This window comes from Bos indicus, chromosome 17 (genome assembly GCF_029378745.1).
Source record: "Bos indicus isolate NIAB-ARS_2022 breed Sahiwal x Tharparkar chromosome 17, NIAB-ARS_B.indTharparkar_mat_pri_1.0, whole genome shotgun sequence".
NCBI classification, from domain to species: Eukaryota; Metazoa; Chordata; class Mammalia; order Artiodactyla; family Bovidae; genus Bos; species Bos indicus.
This window is the reverse complement of record NC_091776.1, coordinates 10,349,984-10,362,965: the sequence shown is the minus strand read 5'-3', so window position 1 is coordinate 10,362,965 and position 12,982 is coordinate 10,349,984. Positions and strand designations below refer to the sequence as shown.

The 12,982-nt window shown below is 43.9% G+C and overlaps 1 protein-coding gene across 9 annotated transcripts in view; it reads left to right on the top strand.

Moving 5' to 3' along the window:
- ARHGAP10 (Rho GTPase activating protein 10) overlaps window positions 1-12,982 on the top strand; it is a 375,184-nt gene that overhangs the window by 8,888 nt on the left and 353,314 nt on the right. Inside the window, exon 2 of one of the 9 annotated variants that reach the window (XM_070770136.1) lies at window positions 4,065-4,158. The exons of the other annotated variants lie outside the window; for them this stretch is intronic. The gene's annotated coding sequence lies outside the window, so the exon portion shown is untranslated. The remainder of the gene's footprint in view (window positions 1-4,064; window positions 4,159-12,982) is intronic. 9 annotated transcript variants of the gene reach the window in all.

Here is a 12,982-nt window from a genome sequence, read left to right as displayed (position 1 = left end):
GGGCAGGAAGAGCTCTGCTTGAGAAGAAAGGATAACATCGTCAGAGGTTGGAGCCCGCAAATTCTTGAAAATCACAACGGTGTTTTTAGAGGATATTCATCTTAGTGTCTAACATGCAGGAAACCCTAATAATTTAGTGGCTAGTGTTTGTGTTTGCTGTGGGAAATCCACCAAGATTATACAGGGCAGCCAGAGACAGTCTGGAGGAGTTGTTACATAACCTATTTTCTGCCAAACGATACTCCAAGTCCCCTGGACAGATTTCCAAAGAAGCTGTTTTAAATTCTGACTCCAGTAGCTATTTATTACCTTTTGATTTTATTTTTTGGGGAAGAGGTCGAGAAGCAAGAATTATGAAGGAGATACAAGTATTGTGTAGTCCTCTAAGTACTGTAAGTTGTGCTTAAATGATTGCTGACTGTGTGTAGTCGTGAATAGGTCCGAGTGTTTACCTCTGACCGTGGGGCTTCCCTGGTGGCTCAGAGTGTGAAGAATCTGCCTGCAATGTGGGAGACCCAGGTTCAATCCCTGGGTCAGGAAGATTCCCCTGGAGAAGGGAATGGCTACCCACTCCAGTATTCTTGCCTAGAGAATTCCATGGATAGAGGAGGCTGGTGGGCTACACAGTCCGTAGGGTCACAAAGAGTCAGACATGACTAAGTGACTCACACTGTCACTTTACGTCTGACCATAGTTAATATCATGTGGTGTCTGTTGTCACTTTTTAAAAGTTTAATGATAGAAATGTAGCTATGAATGCACTGCCTTTTGGGATTCAGTATTATCTTGTATTGCCTTTGATTTTTCTACAAATTGTTTAAAGAAAACTTGTCAAGTTGGCTTTCTTCAGGAATTGTAGGAGAGTGTTTAGATATTTGTAGATTCTGATTGACTGTCTTGGATGTTTTTTGCTTGGTTCCTGTTTTTTTTTTTTTTTTTTAAGATTGTGTATTTTTGACTGCGCTGGGTCTTCGTTTCTGCACAGTTTCTCTATTGCGACGCGTGGGCTTATGGCGCTGGCTTCTCTTATTGTGGAGCCCAGATGGCAGGCGCGCCAGCTCCAGTAGTTGCGGTTACTAGGTTACTTTAACGGAATTACCTATCAGAGACTAACAGGCAGTTTACAACTTCAATCAAAAACTGTTATTTGAAATGAATGTCATTTAAATGATTTTAACAATGGTAGCTAACCTTTATTAAGCATTTACAGTTTGGTTTCAGTTCAGTCACTCAGTTGTGTCCGATTCTTTGCGACCCCATGAATCGCAGCGCCAGGCCTCCCTGTCCATCACCAACTCCCGGAGTTCACTCAGACTCATGTCCATCGAGTCAGTGATGCCATCCAGCCATCTCATCCTCTGTCATCCCCTTCTCCTCCTGCCCCCAATCCCTCCCAGCATCAGGGTCTTTTCCAATGAGTCAACTCTTCTCATGAGGTGGCCAAAGTACTGGAGTTTCATCTTCAGCATCATTCCTTCCAAAGAATACCCAGGACTGATTTCCTTTAGAATGGACTGCTTGGATCTCCTTGCAGTCCAAGGGACTCTTAAGAGTCTTCTCCAGCACCACAGTTGAAAAGCATCAATTCTTCAGTGCTCAGCTTTCTTCACAGTCCAACTCTCACATCCATACATGACCACTGGAAAAACCATAGCCTTGACTAGACAGACCTTTGTTGGCAAAGTAATGTCTCTACTTTTGAATGTGCTGTCTAGGTTGGTCATAACTTTCCTTCCAAGGAGTAATTTAATTTCATGGCTGCAGTCACCATCTGCAGTAATTTTGGAGCCCCCCCAAATAAAGTCTGACACTGTTTCCACTGTTTGCCCACCTATTTGCTATGAAGTGATGGGACCAGATGCCGTGATCTTAGTTTTCTGAGTGTTGAGCTTTAAGCCAACTTTTTCACTCTCCTCTTTCACTTTCATCAAGAGGCTTTTGAGTTCCTCTTCACTTTCTGCCATAAGGGTGGTGTCATCTGCATATCTAAGGTTATTGATATTTCTCCCGGCAATCTTGATTCCAGCTTGTGCTTCTTCCAGCCCAGCGTTTCTCATGATGTTAAATAAGCAAGGTTTCTGCATATAAGTTAAATAAGCAGGGTGACAATATACAGCCTTGACGTACTCCTTTTCCTATTTGGAAGCAGTCTGTTGTTCCATGTCCAGTTCTAGCTGTTGCTTCCTGACCTGCATACAGGTTTCTCAAGAGGCAGGTCAGATGGTCTGGTATTCCCATCTCTTTCAGAATTTTCCACAGTTTATTGTGATCCACACAGTCAAAGGCTTTGGCATAGTCAATAAAGCAGAAATAGATGTTTTTCTGGAACTCTCTTGCTTTTTCCATGATCCAACGGATGTTGGCAATTTGATCTCTGGTTCCTCTGCCTTTTCTAAAACCAGCTTGAACATCTGGAAGTTTACGGTTCACATATTGCTGAAGCCTGGCTTGGAGAATTTTGAGCATTACTTTACTAGCGTGAGTGCAATTGTGTGGTAGTTTGAACATTCTTTGGCATTGCCTTTCTTTGGGATTGGAATGAAAACTGACCTTTTCCAGTCCTGTGGCCACTGCTGAGTTTTCCAAATTTGCTGGCATATTGACTGCAGCACTTTCACAGCATCATCTTTCAGGATTTGAAATAGCTCAAATGGAATTCCATCACCTCCACTAGCTTTGTTCATAGTGATGCTTTGTAAGGCCCACTTGAATTCACATTCCAGGATGTCTGGCTCTAGGTCAGTGATCACACCATCATGATTATCTGGGTCGTGAAGATCTTTTTTTTACAGTTCTTCTGTATATTCTTGCCACCTCTTCTTAATATCTTCTGCTTCTGTTAGGTCCATACCATTTCTGTCCTTTATCGAGCCCATCTTTGCATGAAATGTCCCCTTGGTATCTCTTAATTTTCTTGAAGAGATCTCTAGTCTTTCCCATTCTGTTGTTTTCCTCTATTTCGTTGTATTGATCGCTGAGGAAGGCTTTCTTAAACAGTTTGGTTTACTTTGTGGTAAATCCTCTTATTTATTGTGAAAACTTCCTCAATGAGGTATGTTTTTATTTACCCTGTTACAGATTTAGAAACTGAATTTAGCAAGCTTAACAGCTTGTTCCAGTCACGTGGTCTGTCAGTGGTGGAGCTGGAATGTGAACCCACATTTGTTGGATTCCAAAACCCTTAACCACAATAGTAAGCTGTCTCTCTAAAGGGGTGTACCTGTGGTCTTCTGTTAGGAGAAGTTACTACAGTAAGACCTGCTCATCTGGCAAATGTTATACATTTCACGATCCAGTTAGGAGACTGTGCTTTATTAGCTCAGGTCAAGGACCATGTTTTAAAATTTAAGGCCACCTGGGATGGCTACTGTAAGTAAAACTGATTGTTAATTTGTGTAGTAAGTGTAGATATTCAGAGATTGGGTTGATTTAGGATCAGTTGCTAGTTGCAGATGTCTCTCTTCCTGCCTCTTAATCTCCATCTCTTCCCGTCTCTTAGTGTCTCTTTTCCTGAAGAGTAAATTTTAATTTTGTTACATATATATGTATATACGTATATATATGTGTGTGTATATATGTATATGGGTTTCCCTGGTAGCTCAGATGGTAAAGAATCCGCCTGCAATGTGAGAGACCTGGGTTTGATCCCTGGGTTAGGAAGATCCCCTGGAGGAGGGCATGGCAACCCCCTCTAGTATTCTTGCCTGGAGAATCCCCATGGACAGAGGAGCCTGGTGGGCTGCAGCCCATGGGGTTGAAAAGAGTTGGACATGACTGAGCGACTAAGCACAGCACACATATATGTATATACGTATATGTATTTATGTGTGTGTATATATATTGTTTGGCCACACCACTGGGCTTGCAGGATCTTAGTTCCCTGACCAGGGATTGAACCCTCAGCAGTTGGAAGTGTGGAGTCCTAATCACTGGACTGTCAGGGAAGTCCTTTGTTCTTATATTTTAGTATTAGGCTTTTTCCTTTGCAAAAATGTTGGGTCAGTTTAGAACTGTAAAATGATACAGAGAGTCTCATCCTAAACCTCTCTGTATTTGCCTTTCAGCTTTGAAATAAAAGCTTCCTGTCTGCCTCTTCCCAGTGGCACCCTTTCCCTGAAGAGGTGCAACTATCTCAAATCTGGCATACATTATTCCCAGGTATTTTAACTCATTATTGACTGGAGAATTTTTGTGGAAACTAATGCCTGTGGCTATCGATTTGTTATACAAGTGATATTGGTATGTTTCCGATCAATAATGTTCTGGTAACAAAAGATGTATTAATACCTTTCCTGTTAATAATGTGTTAATACATTTGCACACATTCCTAAATAAAAGATAGTGTGTTTTGCGTGTTTTTAGACATCATATAATGGATTCATATGACATGTGTTCACGTGTGCTCAGTTGTGGCCGACTCTTTGCAACCCTGTGGACTGTAGCCCGCCAGGCTCCTCTGTCCATGGAATTCTCCCAGCAAGAATACTGAAATGAGTTGCTATTTCCTTCTCCGGGGATCTTCCTGACCCAGGAATTGAACCTGCGTCTTTTTCATTTCCTACATTGGCAGGTGAATTCTTTACCACTGCACCACCCAGGAAGCCCACATAGGTTCTTCTGCAACTTTTTTCCCCTTGACATCCTATTTGTGAGATTTATCCACGTGGATACATGTAGCTCCATTTCATTGAGTTTGACCTTTTTCCTACAAGTGGTATTTAAAAAGACTTGGTTAATTGATGTTATGTAGATATTCTACGGAGAAGGCAATGGCACCCCACTCCAGTACTCTTGCCTGGAAAATCCCATGGACGGAGGAGCCTGGTAGACTGCAGTCCGTGGGGTCGCTAAGAGTCGGACACGACTGAGCGACTTCACTTTCACTTTTCACTTTCATGCATTGGAGAAGGAAATGGCAACCCACTCCAGTGTTCTTGCCTAGAGAATCCCAGGGATGGTGGAGCCTGATGGGCTGCCGTCTCTGGGGTCGCACAGAGTTGGACATGACTGAAGCGACTTAGCAGCAGCAGCAGCAGATACTCTAAGGTGTTTTATGGTGTACCTTATTTACGTGCAGTTTTTGGATTATGAGACAATATATTTGGAGAATTTATTCAGTATGAAAGCCCTGTTGTTAGTTTTATAAACTTTGAAACACTATCTCTGGGGACTTCCTTGGTGGTCTAGTGGTGGGACTCTGTGCTCCTAATGCAGGGAGCCTGGGTTCAATCCCTGGTCAGGGAACTAAGATCCCACATGCCGCAACTAAAGATCCTGCATGCCGTGACTAAGACCCAGTGCAGCCAAATAAACTAAGACAATCCAAACACTAACTCTAATAACCAGTAGATAAAGAATTCATGAATTTTAAAGATACTTAATAAAATTTCTGTTTGATATTTAATGTTACCAGCTTGGCATGGGCAATCAGAACAAATCAGTTTAAATTTCAGGATTGGAAAAAATAACTGGCCTGAGTCACACAAAATCTTCAAGGGCCTTTTTGCCTCACTGAAATTAGATTTTCAGTATTAGCATGTAAAAAAAAAATGATCATCTTCATGAACACAGTGCTCTTTAAAGCACTCTGGAAACTGTCAGTCTGGTTAGGTCAGATGAACATAATTTTTAAGGCAGGGATTGGTTGGTATTTTGATAGGCCTCTGTGCAAACAGCCTTTTATTTAATTACCCTAATGTAGGAAATGTAGGGACATAATTTATAGACTTGCCAGGGGGATGCTTTTCTAATTAGAAAGCTTTGACATCCTTCTCTTTAAATAAACAGGCACACTGAAAAAAACCCCTGACACTTGACATTTTAAGAGCAGGCATCTCTTTAAGCCCCAAGATCTGCTGGGATTGCTGCTGCAATGCTGCTGCTAGGCCTGCCTCCCTCGTCAGACTAGAATTTCCTTCCTGTGCTTTCTGAGGAAGGTGTTAGTCTTGTGCCACTTAATATTTCAATGGGGAGTGTGAGTTTTCCTTCCTTGTTGCCTGGTTCACCCGCCGGCACTGTCTGCCCTTTGCTCCGAGGTTCCATCACCTTCTGGTAGCGGTTGAGTCACGATTGGGTATGTGACTGGAGGAAGAATCAGTTTGGCCCTAGTGATTCAGGTCACCTCTGGCCTGAATACTGGATATATTTTGGATTCTCATTAAGAATGTGATTTAAAAAAAATTCTGACTGTAAAGTTAGCTCCACCACTGATTAGGTGACCTTGGGCAAGTTAGTGAAACCTCCAGTGGCTGATTTTCTGTTTGTTAGTAAAATGGAGATTCCAAGAACTCAAGGGATAGTGATATTTAATCCTCATGTTACTTACGAAAGGTCTTAGAGCTTTGCCTGGCCCGTGGTAGGTACTCGTCATCACCATCATCCCTCTGCTCCCCACCATCATTATCATTGTCGGGAGATGACTTTCTTTGGCTGAACTTGAATACGGTTGTGGCTTTACCCGTAGTAACTGTGGAAATCGTCTGTGAGCACATGTTCTCTTCTGTCTTTGAGGCTCACGATGTTTTGAAATGCAGGGCTGATACAGGCCTCTCATTTATTCAGCAGGAGAAACCTTCTGTAACAGGTTGTTGAAATCCAGCATATTACTGAAGATCTTGGCTTGAAAGTTTTGGAAGCAAAGCCAACAAAGTACAAGGGAGTGGAGTGTCATCGACACGTCATTTCTTATATTTGAGAACCTGGCAGGTAGTACTTCTGTCACTCTGACAGATAGTTTTGTTTTTCTTTTGTGAAATGCAGGTCAAAGGCAGCCCAGCCAAAATGTTAACAATCATGATGTTTGAAGTCAGATCCATTTACTGTGTGACCTTGGGTGACTTGGCTTAACTTCTTTGTGCCTTAATTTCCTCCTCTGTCAAATGAGGATAGTAATTTTATCTCCCTGAATGTTGCTAAGATTAAATTAATTATTTGTAAAGCACTTAAAAAGACGGCCTGGTCCATAGTGAGCCCTATATGTGTTTTCTAAGTCTAGGGAAAAAATTTAAAAATCTGTTTACTATTTAGTTATCACTATAATAATCTCATTTATGACAGTGGAAAAGGGGTGTCATCTGAAGCCACTGAACTCAACCTGTTGTGGGGTTAGTTGCTAGAGGGTTAGGGGCTTCCCTGGTGGCTCAAAGGGTAAAGCGTCTGCCTGCAATGCGGGAGACCAGAGTTCTATCTGTGGGTCGGGAAGATCCCCTGGAGAAGGAAATGGCAACCCGCTCCAGTATTCTTGCCTGGAGAATCCCATGGATGGAGGAGCCTGGTAGGCTACAGTCCACGGGTTGCAGAGTTGGACACGACTGAGCGACTTCACTTTCACTTTCATAGCAATAAAGAGACCTGGTATATCTATGCAGAAGTTAGCCTTCTCATGGGGGAGATAGATTAATTAAGCAGTATCATTCACACTGTTGAGTGAGAATGGAGAATGGGGTACTGTAGCCATAGTTAATAGGACTAATTGGTTGAGGGGGTCAAGGAAGACTTCAAGAAGTTAGAAACTTCTCAGAGACTTCCTTAGTGGTCCAGTGGTTAAGACTCTGGTCTTCCGCTGCAGGGGGATATGACATTGGTCCCTGCTTGGAGAGCTAAGATCCTACATATGCAAGGTGCAGCCTAAAAAAAAACAAACAAGAAAGAAGTTGGTAACTTCTACGCTGAGACCATAAGGAGGTCTGTGCTGTGGGTAGGGAAGAAGGATAGGGAAGAAGGATGTTCCCAGAGTAGTAAAATGCAGGCGGGTGGCCTGGAGGCAACAGACAGCACATGGGTGTGGCTCCCGGACCAGCGCGGATGGGGTGGGGCCTGGAGGTGGGGCTGGAGGAGGTCTTTTGTGGGCTTGGGAGCAGGAAGAGGGGGCTACGGTGCAGGGGCAAGGGGGAAGGGTCTGGTGAAGCAGGTTGGGGACTTCAGACCCCTTATCCAAAGGACGGTGGAAAGCTATGGTGATATTTTGAGCAGGGGATTGGCCACATCTGAGTTGCATCTTAGAAAGGTTTAGGAAGCCTGCAACCGGGAGAATGGATTTGAGGACTGCAGACCTGGAGGGTGGGCACTTACTCATCCAGGCCGGAGACTTTGGTGGACGAGGCAGGCTGTTAAGGAGCCAGGATTCTGGGGCTTTGGTGGGTGCTTGGGTTGGGGGGCTGAGGGAGGATGCATTGGAGATGACTCCTGGCTGCCTGGCCTGGGCAGTGAGGGCCGTGTGCTGAAGTGGGCCAGCCAGAGGAACGGGTTTGGTGGGAACGAGGAGGTGTTCGTGGTTCGGGCTGCGGAGGCGGAGGTGGTTCCGGGTTCTCCTCTGGCTGTGCTTGGGAGGTATTTATTTCTTTTATGAGTGCGTATTGCAGAACATCTACTTCTGCTTTATTGACTACGCCAAAGCCTTTGACTGTGTGGACCGCAACGAACTCTGGAAAATTCTTAAAGAGATGGGAATACCAGAGCACTTGACCTGCCTCTTGAGAAACCTGTATGCAGGTCAGGAAGCAACAGTTAGAAATGGACATGGAACAACAGACTGGTTGCAAAGTGGGAAAGGAGATCAACAAGGCTGTATATTGTCACCCTGATTATTTAACTTATATGCAGAGTACATCATGAGAAACGCTGGACTCGATGAAGCACAAGCTGGAATCAAGATTTCTGGGCAAGGTGACAAATATCAATAACCTCAGATATGCAGATGACACCACCCTTATGGCAGAAAGTGAAGAAGAACTAAAGAGCCTCTTGGTGAAAGTGAAAGAAGAGAGTGAAAAAGTTGGCTTAAAACTCAACATTCAGAAAACTAAGATCATGGCATCCTGTCCCATCACTTCATGGCAAATAGATGGGGAAACAGTGGAAACAGTGAGAGACTTTACTTTTTTGTGCTCCAAAATCACTGCAGATGGTGACTGCAGCCTTGAAATTAAAAGACACTTACTCCTTGGAAGAAAAGTTATGACCAACCTAGACAGCATATTAAAAAGCACAGACATTACTCTGCCAACAAAGGTCCGTTTAGTCAAAGCTATGGTTTTTCCAGTAGTCATGTTAGAGTTGGACTATAAGGAAAGCTGAACGCTGAAGAATTGATGCTTTTGAACTGTGGTGTTGGAGAAGACTATTGAAGAGTCCCTTGGACTGCAAGGCTGTCCAACCAGTCCATCCTAAAGGAAATCAGTCATGAATATTCATTGGAAGGACTGATGTTGAAGCTAAAACTCCAATACTTTGGTCACCTGATGTGAGGAACTGACTCATTGGAGAAGATCCTGATGCTGGGAAAGATTGAAGGCGGGAGAAGAAGGAGACGACAGAGGATGAGATGGTTGGATGGCTTCACTGACTTGATGGACATGAGTTTGAGTGAACTCCGGGAGTTGGTGATGGACAGGATGCCTGGCATGCTGCAACCCATAGGGCCACAAAGCATCGGACATGACTGAGCGACTGAACTGATTGCAGAACAGGGTTCACAGCTGAAGAGACTGAAGACATAGCATCCAGATAGGAAATGACACTGGGCAACTGGATCACCAACCTGCTGGAGAGAAAATGTGGAGGAAGAGGCAGGGTGGCTCAGGGCAGGTCCTGGAGAATGGAACTTAAAAAAAAAAATTTTTGTTTGGCTGTGTTAGGTCTTAGTTGTGGCATGTGGGATCTAGTTCCCTGACCAGGGATTGAACCCAGAGCCCCTGCATTGGGAGCTCAGAGTCTTAGCCACTGGACCACCAGGGGAGTCTTGAGAATGGAATTTCTAAGGAGTGGGTAGAAGAGGCTGAGAAAGATATTTAGGAATAGTAGCTATTGAGAGGGAGGCAGCGGGTGGAAAAACCCAGACAGGATTGCATGAGCAGAAAGATAGTTTTAGAAAGTAGGAGGGAGTAGACAGGGCCATGCTGCGGAGAGGTCAGGTCCCAGGAGCCCAGGTGACACTGTGTTAGCAAGAACAGCGGTCGTTGACGCTCCTATATATGAGACGGCTAAGTAACAATGACTGCAGGACAGTGTGGGGAACTCTGTAATCACCTGTATGGAAATAGAATCTGAAAAAGAGTAGATACATGTATAGCTGATTCACTTTTCTCAAACCAGCACAACACTGTAAATCAACAACTGTACTCCAATAAAACTTTTAAGAAAACAACAGCATTTTTTTTTTTGAGGTTTATTTTTATTTTTGCTGTGCTGCGTCTTAGTGGCAGCATGCAGAATCTTTTTAGTTGTGGTATATGGGGTCTAGTTTCCTGACCAGGGACCGAACCTAGGCCCTCTGGATTTGGAGCGTGGAGTCTTAGCCACTGGACTACCAGGGAAGTTCCCATGGATGGGATTTGAACATGCCAATTTAAGTGTTCAACAGAGAAGAGGAGATGGAAGGTTCAGGGGATAGTCCAGCAAATACAGCGCTTCTGAACAGTATAGAGGTTGGGATTCAGATTCCAGGTGAAGGGGGGACGCGTCTACTTCAGTAACAGAAGGGGTGGAAATGATGGGTGCAGACCCAGCTCCGTTTGTAGGTTTGTGTCAGGACATTGAGGAAATGACGACCTGATGGATTTATGTTCTCTGAAGTAGACAGCAAGATGATTTCGGTAATGAATTCTGTTAATTTTTCCCCAGCACATTCTTTTTCTGCTTAATCAATAATAGACAACTTGTAAAAGTTTTGTCTCTTTGAACTGGGTATGATGGAAAATTGTTGCAGAAACGAATGCCTGTGGCTGGTGATTTGTTGTGTAAGTGACTATTGATATATCTCTGGTCAATAACATTCCGGTGACAAAAGATGTAAGCAGTCAGTGGAGAGGCCACTGACTTTTTTTTTCTTTTTCACTGAGGACCACTGCTGATGTTTCGGTGTGATCGCAGTGGAGTCATGCTGGTTCTCTTTGAATGTCTGCAGAGAAGAAATTTCTCTTGGCCACATTGGAGAAGAGATTCTAGGATTTCAGGTTCAGAAGAGAACCTGTAAGAATTAAAGGTTGTAGTCAGTATCAGTGATCGGAACATTTCTTTTCTAGTTAACTGCTTAGTTAGGTTCGAACTAGTTTAAGAAACAATTCATGGCCATCCCCTTCCCTCAGGCCCCAGATGAATAGACTCTGGGCACCGGGTACCATCAAAGTTGGGAAACTGGAGACTTTCAGGTTCTTCAGTGGGAGGGCTTCTAGGACTTCGTGAAGTTCATTGCCTGTGCTAGAGGCAATGTGCTAGAGGCAGTGTGCCTAGAGCTAGAGTTGGTGGCCTGTTCTTGTGGAAAGCAGTAGGTTAGGGTTCCCATTAATTTTTTTTCCTCTTCTTGACAGTTCAGAATTTTGGCATAAAACATGCTGTGTATCCTCATGCATTGCCTTCAGTAGCAAGTGAGAGAAATCCAACTAAAACTAGTTGAGGCAAAAAAAGACTTTCTGGCTCATGTGAGCCAAGTCTCAGGAGTGGGCCTGCTTTAGATACATAGGCAGCCAAGGGTTCAAGCAATGTCATCTGGTCTCTCTTTTTGCATCTTAGCACTTGCTGCAGTTGGCTTGACCCCAGTGGGTGCTCTTTCCCTAAAGTGGTGATAGTTTAGGGTTACTTGCTCCGTACTTAAAGTTACTTTTTAAAAGGGATTTCTTTCTTTGTTGGCTGTGATCAGTCTTCATGGTCGCACGCAGGCTCTCTGGGTGAGGCGAGTGCAGGCCACTCTTCTTGGAGTGCTCAGGCTTCTTGTGGTGGCTTCTCTTGTTGCGGAGCACAGGCTATAGGCTCACGGCTTCAGTAGTTGGAGCATGTGGGTTCAGTAGTTATGTTACATGGGCTTAGCTGCCCTGTGGCATGTGGGATCTTCTGGGACCAGGGATAGAACCTGTGTCCCTTGCATTGCAAGGCGGGGTGAATTCTTAATCACTGGGCCACCAGGGAAGCCCCTGCTTGTCTTTCTCATTGTTCCCGGGGTTCCAGAGAACAATGCCTCCTTTTCCTTAGGGCGGTTGTTCTCAAACAGATGGTTTTGTGATGCCCTGGAGACATTTTTGTTGTCATAATTGGCACAGATGGCTGCTGGCATCTAATATGTAGAGGCCAACGATGCACTGAGGAGGGAATAGGCTTTGATGCACAGGGGCTACTGCCCCTGCTTTCCCTGCCCCCGCCACAAGAGCTTTCTAGCTCAGAGCTACTTGCACTGAGGTTGAGAGAGACCATGTATTGTCTCTATCAGGATGCTTTTGGGCATAAAATTCTGCCAGTCCAACAGGCATAAACTGATCTTGTCCTAGGTGAACCTGAACATGTGGTTTCCTTCCCTGAAGGCCCTGTCTCTCCTTGGTCATTTGTCTAGCCTGGAGCCATCACTCAGTGTGGTGGGACACCTTGGCCAGCCTGAATCCCATGCCTACCAGTGGGGAGAAGAAGCAGGCGACCAGTGATGATCTGCCTCACCAGAACGCCATGGGTCCTAACGAGAGATGTGCAGACCGTAGAAAAAAGCTCTGTTCAGTGTGCAAGAATATATGCATTTTCTAGAAGCTTTCTAAGTTCTTTTTAAAAAAATTTTATTTTTGTTGTAGTTGATTTACAAAGTTGTGTTAGTTTTAGATGTACAGCAAAGTGTTTCAGTTATACATGTATATATATATATATATTTTATATATATATATTTTAGATTCTTTTCCCTCATAGGTTATTAAAGAATATTGAGTATAGTTCCCTGTGCTATTACAGTAGGTTCTTGTTGGGAACGTGCATCTTGGGAAGTATCTTTACTAGATCTGGTTTTTCTGGGCCTAAGGGTATGTATGGTGATTGCAGCCATGAAATTAAAAGACGCTTACTCCTTGGAAGGAAAGTTATGACCAAGCTAGATAGCATATTGAAAAGCAGAGACATTACTTTGCCAACAAAGGTCCGTCTAGTCAAGGCTATGGTTTTTCCACTGGTCATGTATGGATGTGAGAGTTGGACTGTGAAGAAAGCTGAGCACTGAAGAATTGATGCTTTTGAA